This window comes from Ursus arctos, unplaced genomic scaffold (genome assembly GCF_023065955.2).
Source record: "Ursus arctos isolate Adak ecotype North America unplaced genomic scaffold, UrsArc2.0 scaffold_18, whole genome shotgun sequence".
Classification (NCBI taxonomy): Eukaryota; Metazoa; Chordata; class Mammalia; order Carnivora; family Ursidae; genus Ursus; species Ursus arctos.
In genome coordinates, this window is record NW_026622852.1 from 22602627 (window position 1) to 22615456 (window position 12830).

The following is a 12830-nucleotide window of genomic DNA, read 5'->3' on the forward strand; positions in this document are numbered from 1 at the left end:
GGTTCTAGTGAGAACAAATACCTCTGCTGCATGCTTCTCCCTGACACCTCCCCCAAAACAGGTTTCCCTAAAATCTTCAATTTTCCCATTTTCAGTTTTCCCATGAGTAACTTTTGCTAACTTCAATGACAGCAGAAACATTTTGCTGTCCAAAATGCATCATCCACCAGTGCTCCATTTTTCTACTGTTCTACCCACATCGCTTTCTAGAAATATCAGCTGAGTTTCTTAATTCACTCCCTTTTCTTTTCCACTAAGTGTAGGGTTGTTACTGCTTACTGATTGATTTCATTTTCTTTTCCTTTTATTTATAATCCAGAGCTTTTTCCTAGCATGCTTTCCTAGAAGTCAAAGAGTTTGGAATTTACCAAAATTATTCATTTTTCAAATGTATTAAACTCCTCTGCTTTGTATGGCCCCAATAAGGAAATACGTCAGATCCACAGCATACATCATAGAGTAAATCCAACTTACTCTAAATCTGGTATTTCATGTGTTCACATCATCTCTGGGTCCTCTGTGGTGTCTCATCATGCCAGTGCTTTCAACTGGCATTCAACTCCACATGGTTTCTAGTCAGGGTCTCTTCATACCAGCATCACCTCCCGAAATAACTGTGTTACCTTGAAACTAGGTAATAATGCTCTCAAATGCTCCCTCAATTCTGTCTACTTTTTTTTTTTATCTATACTTCACAACGTTCTCAAAAATTTAAAGGGTGAATTCCCCAACTGCTCATATTGCCTATCTGTAGCTTTAAATATTGTGCCATTATAATTTTCTCCTTTCTGATTTCTTTCTTGGTCCTTCAAATTCAAAACCATGATTAAAGCCTACATATTACAAACCCAATATATGCTAGCTAGATATAAGGAGATATTCAACAACCATAAGACATATAGCTTCTACCCCCATTCTTTAAAAAAAAAAAAGATATTCATAGACAGAGTTTGAAATAAAATAAAGAACAGAATTTGAGACTGTTAGTAAGATACCATCCATGAATGCTCACCACTAGAAATCTATAGCTAAATGTATCATATGCTATTAATCTCTATCTCCTGTACAAGTTAACTGGCTTTTGCAATTCAACTTCTGGCCTACAACACAAGTGAAAAACCACAACACAACATAAAGAATAATTAGGGATTAAAAGATAACTCTTTGCAGACTATTTAACCCTGTGCCACTCCTAAGGAGACCAATGCCAACAGCTATGACTCAGTTGTTAAGTACCAAGGCCTAAAAACATCATACCACTTAAAAAATAACCACATGATGGTGTAGAACAGCCATGGTAAAAGTGGCTCTATCCTGTCAAAGAAAGGCTTGTGTCTCTTAATAATGTCCCTTTCATTAATGGCTACACTTTGATCTATATACATAAATCTGTTTGCTCCAGTTACTAAATGTTAAGTCCCACTCCATTTTTCATTGTTTTCCAGACAAAGCATAATTTGTGTTAGATAATTAATCATATCCTTTCAACCAGTATTATTGCTGGTACTAATGGAGGAAAACATGTGTGCACACGGAGAATCATAAAAGGGAAATCAACACATTAGCTTTAGTATTATATAAACTTAATTGATAAAAAGGAATTAAATCTGTGATTACAACTGGTTTTCTTAATATTGTCTCCATTCTCTGTAGAAGGATGTTTCAATACATCATCTGAATGATATAATTATCTTGCCATCTAAAGTGATGAGAGCACAATCTAAAGAACATAATGGTCCATGCTCACCAAGCTCCAGTGATCAGGAATACAGACAGACAGACCTCAATCCCAACTAAATGAGTTTACCATGTAGACTCAGAGAAGGGAGAGCAATGACCTCCATCTTGTGTTCAGCCTGGACTGACAGAGAGAAAATGGAGCTTAGTGCAGGAAGGCAGTAAACTTTTATTCCACTGCACCAATTAGAAAAACCCTTTCTCGGGGCGCCTGGGTGGTGCAGTCGTTAAGCGTCTGCCTTCGGCTCAGGGAGTGATCCCGGCGTTCTGGGATCAAGCCCCGCATCAGGCTCCTCCGCTGGGAGCCTTCTTCCTCCTCTCCCCCCCCCCCACCTGTGTTCCCTCTCTCGCTGGCTGTCTGTCAAATAAATAAATAAATAATCTTTAAAAAAAAAAAAAAAAAAAGAAAAAGCCTTTCTCTTTGAAAAGAAGGAAGAGGAATGGGTGAATGTATGGGGTCAGAAGTGTTAATTTAATGACAACATGGGAACAGTCTGTGTGACTATATATTTGCTTTCTTCTAAGTGTGAAGACCAGACAGGAAAGACTGACCTTTAACTTCCTTTGCTATTTCTTATATGTTGCTTAAAAGAAAACTCAGGAGAGCAGCATCATCAAAAATGATAGAGTAGGGAACTCCATGGCTTTGCCCCTCCACAAAGCAACTAATGAGTTGGCATAACAGCAAAAGTCAACTTTCACAGAATTATAGAATCAGCCAAAAACTTATGCCAACCAGGCTGAGACTAGGTGAAAAAAGAAACTGATGCTTTGTGGTAAGAGAGTGTTGTGGCATTTCAAATAGCCCACCCGCCGTCCCACAATCCTCATTTTGCAATGGCCGTCAGATGGCAGCCCACACTCTTGGTACATGCTGCTAGTACCAGAGCTAACAACTATACCTTATTTCCAAGGAAACGTGGTTGCTCATTTTGACCTGTCTAGTGGCCACCCAGGAGTTTGTACCAGGGCTTGCCTTTATTTAGTCCATCCCAGAGTATTCTCAGGGCTGGGTGGCTTTCTGGGTATCATATGCTAAAAGCACTGAAGGCACAAGTATTGGCAGTAGCAGAATGACACAAAGAGCAACAATCTGGATGAGAATGTAAAGAGAAATCTGATTTAAGTTCAGAAAAGAGATATAATTGACAAATAACAGCTTTTGGGGGCATGTTTTATGATTATATCTATAGGTTAGTGTGCTCCATTTAGTTGTAATTTTAAATGCAGTAGCTCCCCAATGGTTGTGTGAATGATGAATGAATGGATCTCTACAAGAATGCCTGGGTAGATGAATAGAATGAAAAATGGTCTACACTCACTACTTCTTATTTATTATAACTTGATTCTTATTTATCCTTTGTCCATATTTCTGTATTTAATACATATCCATACTAGAACCATAAAACCCTCTTCTATGACTTTTACAGTAGCCAGTGTTGTATATAAGTATACATATACAGCATTTTTTAAAATGCTGTCTACTTAAGTTGTGACTTCATACTGCTTTCTGTTTTTCTAAGTAATGGGATAAAGTCATGAAAATGTGCAGTTGAATACAGATTATTACTAAGAAATAGGCTAGCAATTTCATATGACCAGATTAAATCTTCATAATGACCTGTGATGTATGTATTTATCAGATATGTGCTACAGATGTGGAAGCTAAATTTAGTTCAGAAAGTTTAAGAAAAACAAAACAACAACCAGGATCACACACAAAGTAGTTCTACCTAAATTTAAAAGTAGTTCTACTGGAATTTGAAACCAGGTCTATCTTTCCTTAAAGCCATGACATTTTTATACACTACCTCCATGCAGAATATAACGATTGAGAGAATTATGAACAAATAAAGTACTGCCATTAATACCTGAAGTTTAAATCAAAGGCTTTTGATTGCATTATGTTTTTATGCCAGTTTTACTCAAGTACAAGATTTAAAGATTAAAAAATTAAAAAAAAAAAAAACTTGATGGGGTGCCTGGGTGGCTCAGTCTGTTGAGCATCTGCCTCTTGATTTTGGCTCAGGTCATGAACTCAGGGTCATGAGTTCAAGCCCCGTGTCGGGCTCCACACTTGGCATGGAGTCTGCTTAAGATCCTCTCTCTCCCTCTGCATCCCCTTCTTTATCTCCAACAAACAAAAACCAAAAAACAAAACAAAACAAAAAACAACAATAAAAAAAAAACCTTGGAAGAACTAATACATCTAGGAAGTTTAAATTTCTTATGCAACAAAGTAGATACTTAAATGTGAATAATAAGAACTAGTCAAATAGCATTTATCTAGGTGCTATGCTCTTTCACATATTTCCTTTCATTATTTTAGAATAAAACTCTAGACTGCAGAAGTCTATCTACAGATAGTTATCTTAAATGATATTTATCTTAAATGATATTTATCTTATTTAAAAAGATATTTATCTTAAATGATAAAACCAAATTCCAGAGAGTATAAGCTGAGAGGACAAGATGACATTCAAACTCAGAACTAACACTTCCAACCCAGAGATTTTTTTTTCCTTTCAATTGCACATCCTGAATCTGCTCTAACTTTTAAGTAACATGTTTTTTTAAATAATGCATTAATGACAAATAGAGTAAATACAGTGTTGCTCCTAAATATAAAGATAAATTAGCCAAAAAAGGAAGTGCTAAGATTATATCCTATAATCTTAAAATAGATTAAATCCAATTTTGGGGGTGCCTGGGTAGCTCAGTTAAGCATCTGCCTTCAGCTCAGGTCATGATCCCAGGGTCCTGGGATCAAGCCCCGCACTGGGCTCCTTGCTCAGTGAAGAACCTGCTTCTCCCTCTGTCTGCTGAAACCCAACCCCCGCCCCCGCCTTGTGCACATGCTCTCTCTCTCTAATAAATAAAATCTTTAAAACAAAAATCCTATTTTCAAATGAAAACGGAGTATTTCTTCTCACTTGAATTAGGTCATTACCTGCTTAATATTGCAGGTTATGTTTTTACAAATATGCCAACATATTTTACTTGTCATTATTTATTCTTAAATACTGAGAGTGCGCTTGTACCCAAGGTATATAACCAAACCAAGAGGAAAGGACAGGTTAATAACATATATCATGAATGAGTTAGGTCCTACACATATGATATCTGATTTTATCCTCATTATAACTCTTTGAGGTAGATATTTTAAATTATATTTAACTGAGAAATAGAGAAGTTCTAAATCTATTAGTATACATCACACTTTTTCTAAGTGTTCAAAAAATCACACCCACACAATACATTGTTAGGGTCACAGTTTCCCTTCCTATCACCAATCTCTACTTAACCTACACTCCCTGACACCCTAAGGGCTACAGGGATTCGGGAGCTGCGCAGCCTGAGGGGACTGTAGACATTGCAAGTTAAAAAATAGCAAGATGAAGATAAGAACTTGCCTGGTACCAACTTCCATGTGCTGGAAAAAACTGTAACAAATGTTTCCACTTGCTTCTATCCCCATTTTTATAAGCAATGTTTGCGTACACACAAAAAATATCTTATGCCCACTTTTATAAATAATATTTGTAAAAACAATCACTTGAAAATAATCTGTGAGGAAAGACTGGAAAACATACATTGTCAGGGGCTTATCTACAAAATTTTCATGTATAATATCCTCTCTAGGAAAGCTTGAAGTTGTTCTTATCTCTTTTATTAGACAGCTTCATGAGGATAATAAAATCTGTCAAGTCACTGCTACCTGGGTTGCTGTTTACCCTCATTATGTTACTCTAAGTCTCTACAGAGATTTGACCAGAAAAGGGTACTGTATGTAATTTATTTTATCTTATTAATCTTATAAATTATCACACTGAACAAAATCTACATGTTCACATGTCTGACACTCCCAATCTGATAGATTTTAAGTCGCTTAAAAGCAGGAGACATTTCATATTTTCTTTGTTTCATAGCATTTAAGCCAGTTCTTGTTACAAAGAACTTATTCAAGAGTTGATTAACCTAAACTACATAGATTTCTTTAGTGAAAAATAACTTTGTCTTAGAAATAATGAACCAATTTTCTTTTAAACTACTTTGGTGCTTTAATATTCCCTCAGGAAGCTGAGGTACAGATGAGGAATAATTCTGAATCCATAGAGGACTAACATTGACACACACCCTATAATGGAGGTCAACCTTTTGACTTTCCCCAAATAGAATACAATTTCTTTCTTGCCAAGGGGAGCTATTCCACTTATCATTAGATCCATGGGAAATCCAGAAGGTGGTAATAATTTCACAAAAGTATCAAGTTTAAATTTAAACATACATGGGAAGAACAGGGCCTTATTTGAGATACATACACAAAGATAATTTTATTCGGATAGATTGATACAGAGTCTCTCTGGACATAGAGTATATATGCTTTAAGATATCAGAAGTATTTTCTTCCAACAAAGGAATTATCTTGTAGATATACTGCCCTGCTAGAATGGATGTATTAGTATTTTAAAGTAAATGAATCAAGATTGGACAAGTAGTTAGGATTTTAAAAATTAGTAATGATATACTGGATACAAGTATCCACAACCAGTCTCAATTCTAAAATAAGTATAAAAAAAATGGTGGATTCAAGCAGAGTCACATGTCGTAACTGGTAGTTTCTTATATATTATAATGCATGAATGGAATGTCCATTTTGATGGAGTAGGCAGGAGTTCCTTCTGGAAGATGGATTCTGCATTTAAATATTGTTATTCCATCTTTGAGCAAACAGCTATTAAGGGATGATGTTTCTCAATAATGCTTCTTTACATTTGGTGTCTTGCTATAGAACTAAAAAAAAAAAATGTATGCCTGGTTTCTAGAAATGTTTCACGAATAAATAATAAAACTTGTTCCACATACAGAGACACACAAAACTAAGAGAAGTTGGAAGGGAGTTTTTACTTCGTGTTTTCAAAGGCTTCTTCCTTAACACTTACTCAGTTCAACTTGGATAACTGGACAAATTTACAGTAAATATACGTTGAATAAATGAACCCTTATCAAACACTATGTGTGAAACTCTGTCCTAGAATCTCAAAGTACAGACGTGAACAAAACCAAGATCTACTATCATGGAATTTAACTGCAGTGCAGGGGAGGGGAGATAATTTAAAAAGGAGATTAATGAATAGTTAATTTAATTTCCACTTGTGATAAATTCTATAAAAAAAAATAAAGGCAGGTGACACAGTGAAGAGTAATAAGGTTTTACACACAGTGATTAGAGAAGGCCTACTTGAGGGGATAACATGTGAAAAGAGATCTAAAGCATGTAAAAGTATCAAGTGGCTAGAGACCTCTAAGAACTAATTATGACAGCAGAAATTAGGGTAGCAAAGACAAAGAAACAAGAGCTAGCTTGCAGGTTTAAGAATAGCAAGAGGGCAATGTGGAAAAGTAGGCACAAAGGAAATATTAGAACATGAGTAGGGTAAGGTAGTCAGTTTTCAGATCATAGATATTCTCCCAGGTTTTGGTAAGGGTTTACAGTTTAAACAGGGAAACTAGGGAATCAGATTTTATTTGAAAATATCTCTCTAGACGTGGTGTGTGTAAAAGGCAGAATGGGTACAAGGGAAGAGGCTGGAAAATTAATGAGAAGAATATTAAAGTGTTATATATAAAGTGTAAATCATGATGATTTGAAGTGAGCTTATAGCAGTCATATTTGACAAATATTTTTTATGTAAAGAAAACATGACTTACTGATGAACTGGATGTGAGATAAGGAATAAAGAAAAGGACTGAAGATGACTCTATGAGACATCAAAGCACAGGGGTTTAAAAGGCAGTTAAAGATATGAATTTGAAGCTCAGCTGAGAAGAACCCCAAATCTCAATTTTAGTTGTATATCTGTGATATTTAAAGTTCCACACCTTGATGAAATCATTTGGTAAATGATGTAGATAGATAAAACAAGAGAGCAGAGGGATCCTCCTAAGAACATCTCAAATGTTTTAGAAGACAGTTCAGAAAAACAGATTGAGAGGGAGTAGCCCTATGAGGTAAGATGAAAATATAAAGAGGATGGGATCCCAAAAGCCAAAAGAAAAGAGTTAAGATGCAGATACTACTAAAAGGACAATATGAAAAAGTAATAATAATAATAATAATAATAATAATAGACTTTTGTAGTTGTCAAAGGGACAGCCTGGATAACCGTGGTCAAAATAATTTCAGTGATCAAAATAAAAGCTTATTAGGGGCACCTGGGTGGCACAGCGGTTAAGCGTCTGCCTTCGGCTCAGGGCGTGATCCCGGCGTTATGGGATCGAGCCCCACATCAGGCTCCTCCGCTATGAGCCTGCTTCTTCCTCTCCCACTCCCCCTGCTTGTGTTCCCTCTCTCACTGGCTGTCTCTATCTCTGTCAAATAAATAAATAAAATCTTTAAAAAAAAATAAATAAAAGCTTATTAGACTGAGTTACAGAAAGAATTGTGAAATGTGGGAAGTAGACACACTTAGTATAGACACAACTTTTGGGGAACTATCTTGTAAAGGTTGACAGAGAACTGAGCAATAGCTAGAAGAGAACTTGAAGGCAGGACAATTTTTAGTTTTATGGTAGGAGATGTAATACATTTTCATTACGATAGTAATTAACCAAAGGAGAGAAATATTTGTAATACAGATGAAAAAGAAGATAATTAAAGAGGCACAGTATGAACAAAAGAGTGCTAGAATCTAGTGCACAGATAAGAGAGTTGGACTGAAACAGGTATAGAAACTAATATTTCACTGTAAAAAGATTTTCAACATCTATTTACACCTTGAGGTAGGCATTAATAGTGAAATGTTTAAAAATCAAGATTTCAGATGTGGTATTATCATTTGGATTTATAACAAAGTAGGTTATTGAATGAGAGGGAAAAGAGATCTTTGGAGGTGAGGTGGTCAGGACAACAGATAAGAATACAGACAATGTATGCCAATATGAGAGCCACCAGCAATACCAGGAAGAGTAGTAGAGAGAAAGATGGTATATAAAGGGTTAAAATACTCAAAAAAGAGGGTATGTAACTATGAAGTCAGTAAATACAGCAACAAAGACAGGCAGCAATTACAGAAATCTAATGTATACATTTCAAATAGGGTTTCTGAGAAAGAAACCATGAACTATGACTTAGAAACTGCAATAGGGGGGCGCCTAGGTGGCACAGCGGTTAAGCGTCTGCCTTCGGCTCAGGGCGTGATCCCGGCGTTATGGGTTCGAGCCCCACATCAGGCTCTTACACTGTGAGCCTGCTTCTTCCTCTCCCACTCCCCCTGCTTGTGTTCCCTCTCTCGCTGGCTGTCTCTATCTCTGTCAAATAAATAAATAAAATCTTTAAAAAAAAAAAAAAACTGCAATAGGGAGTAAAGTAGACACCTCTAAGACCCAGAGCATGAAGGATGTGAGAATGAAAACATACACTCTTTGAGAAGACTGCAGAAATCACTTCCCACAAGGAAAGTACTTTTGAGATACTCTTTTCTGAAAAAGAAAAAAGCTAAATAAATTACAAATCAAAACTACTTCACCTTAAACTCTTATATTCAGAAGTGTTATAATGATATGCATGAAAAAAGGTCTGTCAAATGAAGGAGTCAATTTCCTGACCCTCAGCCATGAATAACTGATCCACTTTTTGGAGCATATTTGAAAAATGATTGGGTGACACCAATTCACAAGATGCTACAAAATTTATATCTCGCTTTCATAGATTCCCTACTACCCCCTAACCTGTGGTGTATTTGAGGAAACATATTAGTTAAGCTATTAGTATTATGCTGACTTGCTGAAAGAATGGAAATGCATTCTAAACCTCTAAGGTAAGATAAATGTTTAAATACAATTAATAAAGAAATCAAAAAGGTAACCTGATCTACCCACTGAAAAAACAAAAGCTGATCAGGAAAAGAAAATCCAAACAATTTAAATCAAAAGAAAAATCTCAACTCTGTGGGCCTTGAGACAACTATAAATGCAGCCCAACAGGCCCTGATGTAACCACAAATCAAAAGCAAGATATAGACAAGAGTGAAATATACTATATACCCTAATATATATGTATATTTCTCCTTCAGTCTGCTCTATAATCTTTTAATTTTGGTGAAGCATCCTGATTGCCTTCCTTAGACTGGGAATAAAGTTTGATCTTCTGCCGTATTAAATGTGTAGCCTAAGAAAAATGAGTTACACCCTGGGATTCAAAAATAAGTTTATACAGCCAAGGAAGTTAAAAGAATTCAAATTTAGTTCTAATTAAGCTCCAGCATGCTGAATTCTCTGACTTCTGAACAACACGCCCAAAATGTTGCGTATGTTCTAGCCCCTATAATTAAATAAAACAAAGAATAACAATATAATATCTTTACTCAAAACTTTGTCCACTGAGTGAGGAATATAATAGGTAAAGACAAATGAGCTTCAGGAAATGAATTTTGCTTGAATCACTATTTCACCTCCTATTTTCTGTCTAGAGTATTGATACAAAGAACTAAATGGTTTCATGATTCTTTTATTTTTCTTATTTAAAATTTGAAAATTAGATTGCAAATAAAGCTGTGGGGAAAGGGGAAATACAAGTGCAAGTTGTCAAGCTGGTCCCTGCAGAGTTGTTTAATTTTATTTGAGGATATACATGATTTTGCATCTGGGTTTTCTATTAAATATTTGACTTTATTCTAAGAAATATAACTGGATATTTTGCTGGTTTGTGTTATGAATATCAATGTGCAACTAGAATCTACGGTGATTTACAAACCTATTTAACATAAAGAACGGAAGTAATATGAATTGAAGTCAAAGAATATGAGAGGAATGTTACATTGGTCTACTATTGGAATTCATTTGGCAAGACTCTTCAGTTATTAAATGCAGTACTTTTTCAGCATAAGTCAAAGAACAACTACAGTAGGCAACGGTTTCAATAACAAAATAATTACCCTAATCCCAATTACCATAATTTCTATATCCATTATTAGAAGGACTATAAAATGTTTCACTCTCCCAAACGTAAAATAGTAAACTGCATAGATAAAATATTTAGAATTCTGGAGGTCTTATCTAATTTACCTACATATTTATGCTTCTCATGGTAATTGTTTTTGTTTAAAAGTTTTCATTTCTAGCAGTTTTGAACTTTATAGACTATTTTTATTTACCTGATTAAAAATAAAAATTTTAAAAAACACAACACAGGCCAAAGGTATAAGGTGAAATGATTCACTCCCACCTCCGGCCGCCATCCAGCCTGTTCCTATATCCTGTCCACTGATAACTATTCCATTAATTTTCAAATAATCCCTAATTTATACATGTAAAAACAAACATGATTTCCACTCTATAAATACTCCCACCATAGCTCATATCAAGCTACCAGCACGACACCATAAATGGAACTGCGAAGAGCTGAGTAGTCGTATACCATAATATAAAGAATTTCCACTATGCTGAAACAAGACAGTAAATGTAATAACTTTCAGAGCATGTAGTAAAATACAGAGGACTAATTTAGAAATCATAGCTTTCAAGTATTGTTTTTAATACAATTCAATTCTAAATTTATGTAATTTAATTTTTAAAAATGACTTATTTTATAAACCAGCTCTCAAAATTCCTGAAAATTTAACAACTGGTTTTTTTGAACTGGTATAACCTGGCTCCAGCATACCATTTCATCAAATCCTTATACCTTAGGGTAACGTAATAAGATTATTGTCATAAGCAATTATTTCAAATTTTGATAGCTGTTGACACATTATCACAAAAAGTTTATTCAATTAAAATTTCCATCAGTTGAGTCTGTTTATCAGTGCCCTCTATAAAATTAATAATGATGTTTAAATTTTTCACTCTTATAAATAACATTTCATTGTTATAACTTTCCCTTTACTAATTCATAAGATTTGTGTTTATTAGTCATTTGTTTTTACTTCTAAATTTTAAGTTACAGCCTTAAAATTTTTTCATAGCAATTATCTTATTTTTACATGAAATGTGACAGTCATTAATATGTTCTATCTTTTCAATTAATTTATGGTGAAGTATATAGCAATAAGATAAAATCTGTCAATATTTACCATTAAGTCACTTTTCACATCAGGTATAGAGAAAACTGTACCCCTCCACTAGATTCTACAATTATTCTCTACTATATAATTTCATATTATTTTATGTTTAGTAAGCTATTATGTTAACCTTTATATGCATATACTATGAAAATGGATCTAATTTAATTTCTCCTGAAGTGACAGTTTTAGTATTTTATTATTTTATATATCAAGGCTATGCCAAGACACTACCTTCTGATAACAACAAAAAAAAAAAAGTAGGTACCTTCTAAAGTAATTTTGGCCATAGTTAATAGTATTTGTATCACAAAAATACTGGATTACCCAGTTTATTGTGTTAAGGTTGCTGGCAGTTTACTCTGAAAAAGGCAAAATATTTAGGAGTATTTACATTGCTTTTTTCTGAGGGTAAAGAAATCAGTGAAAAATGAAAGCTAAGACTTGATCACATCAAGGACAGTAACATACTATAATTGCCCACCAGATATTTATGCATTTCTCAGAGATAATTTAGAGGGGATACCAGATACATAGGCAAGTGGATAAACAAAGATAAATAAAGGAATGTGATCACGGGACTTTTTACCCAATTAAAATTGATAGTATAAAACTTATTTTGCATTTAAATATTTATTATACCAGTCATAATATTTGTATTTTCTAATGAAATCTCTTCTTGATGACAAGATTACTTAAGGCTCTCCCAGAATTGTAAGGCTTCCCAACTTTGGATAGAGGGTTTAAGATGGCCTCACAGATTTGGATCTGGGTGAACTGTCAGTTAGGCTCTATATATAGTCTCTTCATGTTGCGCTCTAATCAAGAGGCCCCTTACTGTTACAGGAATGTTTCAAGTGGGAAAAACCCCAATGTTCAGGAACTTCTTAAACTTTTTTGTGTCATGTTTTCTGATGCAGAAAACAAAGCAAAAGATACAGAGCAAAGAACAGTCATGTAAATGAAATCTGCATAGAAGCTTGGATGCTAGAAGCCAAGATTCTCTTGATTAAAGTAACAATCTACAACAGT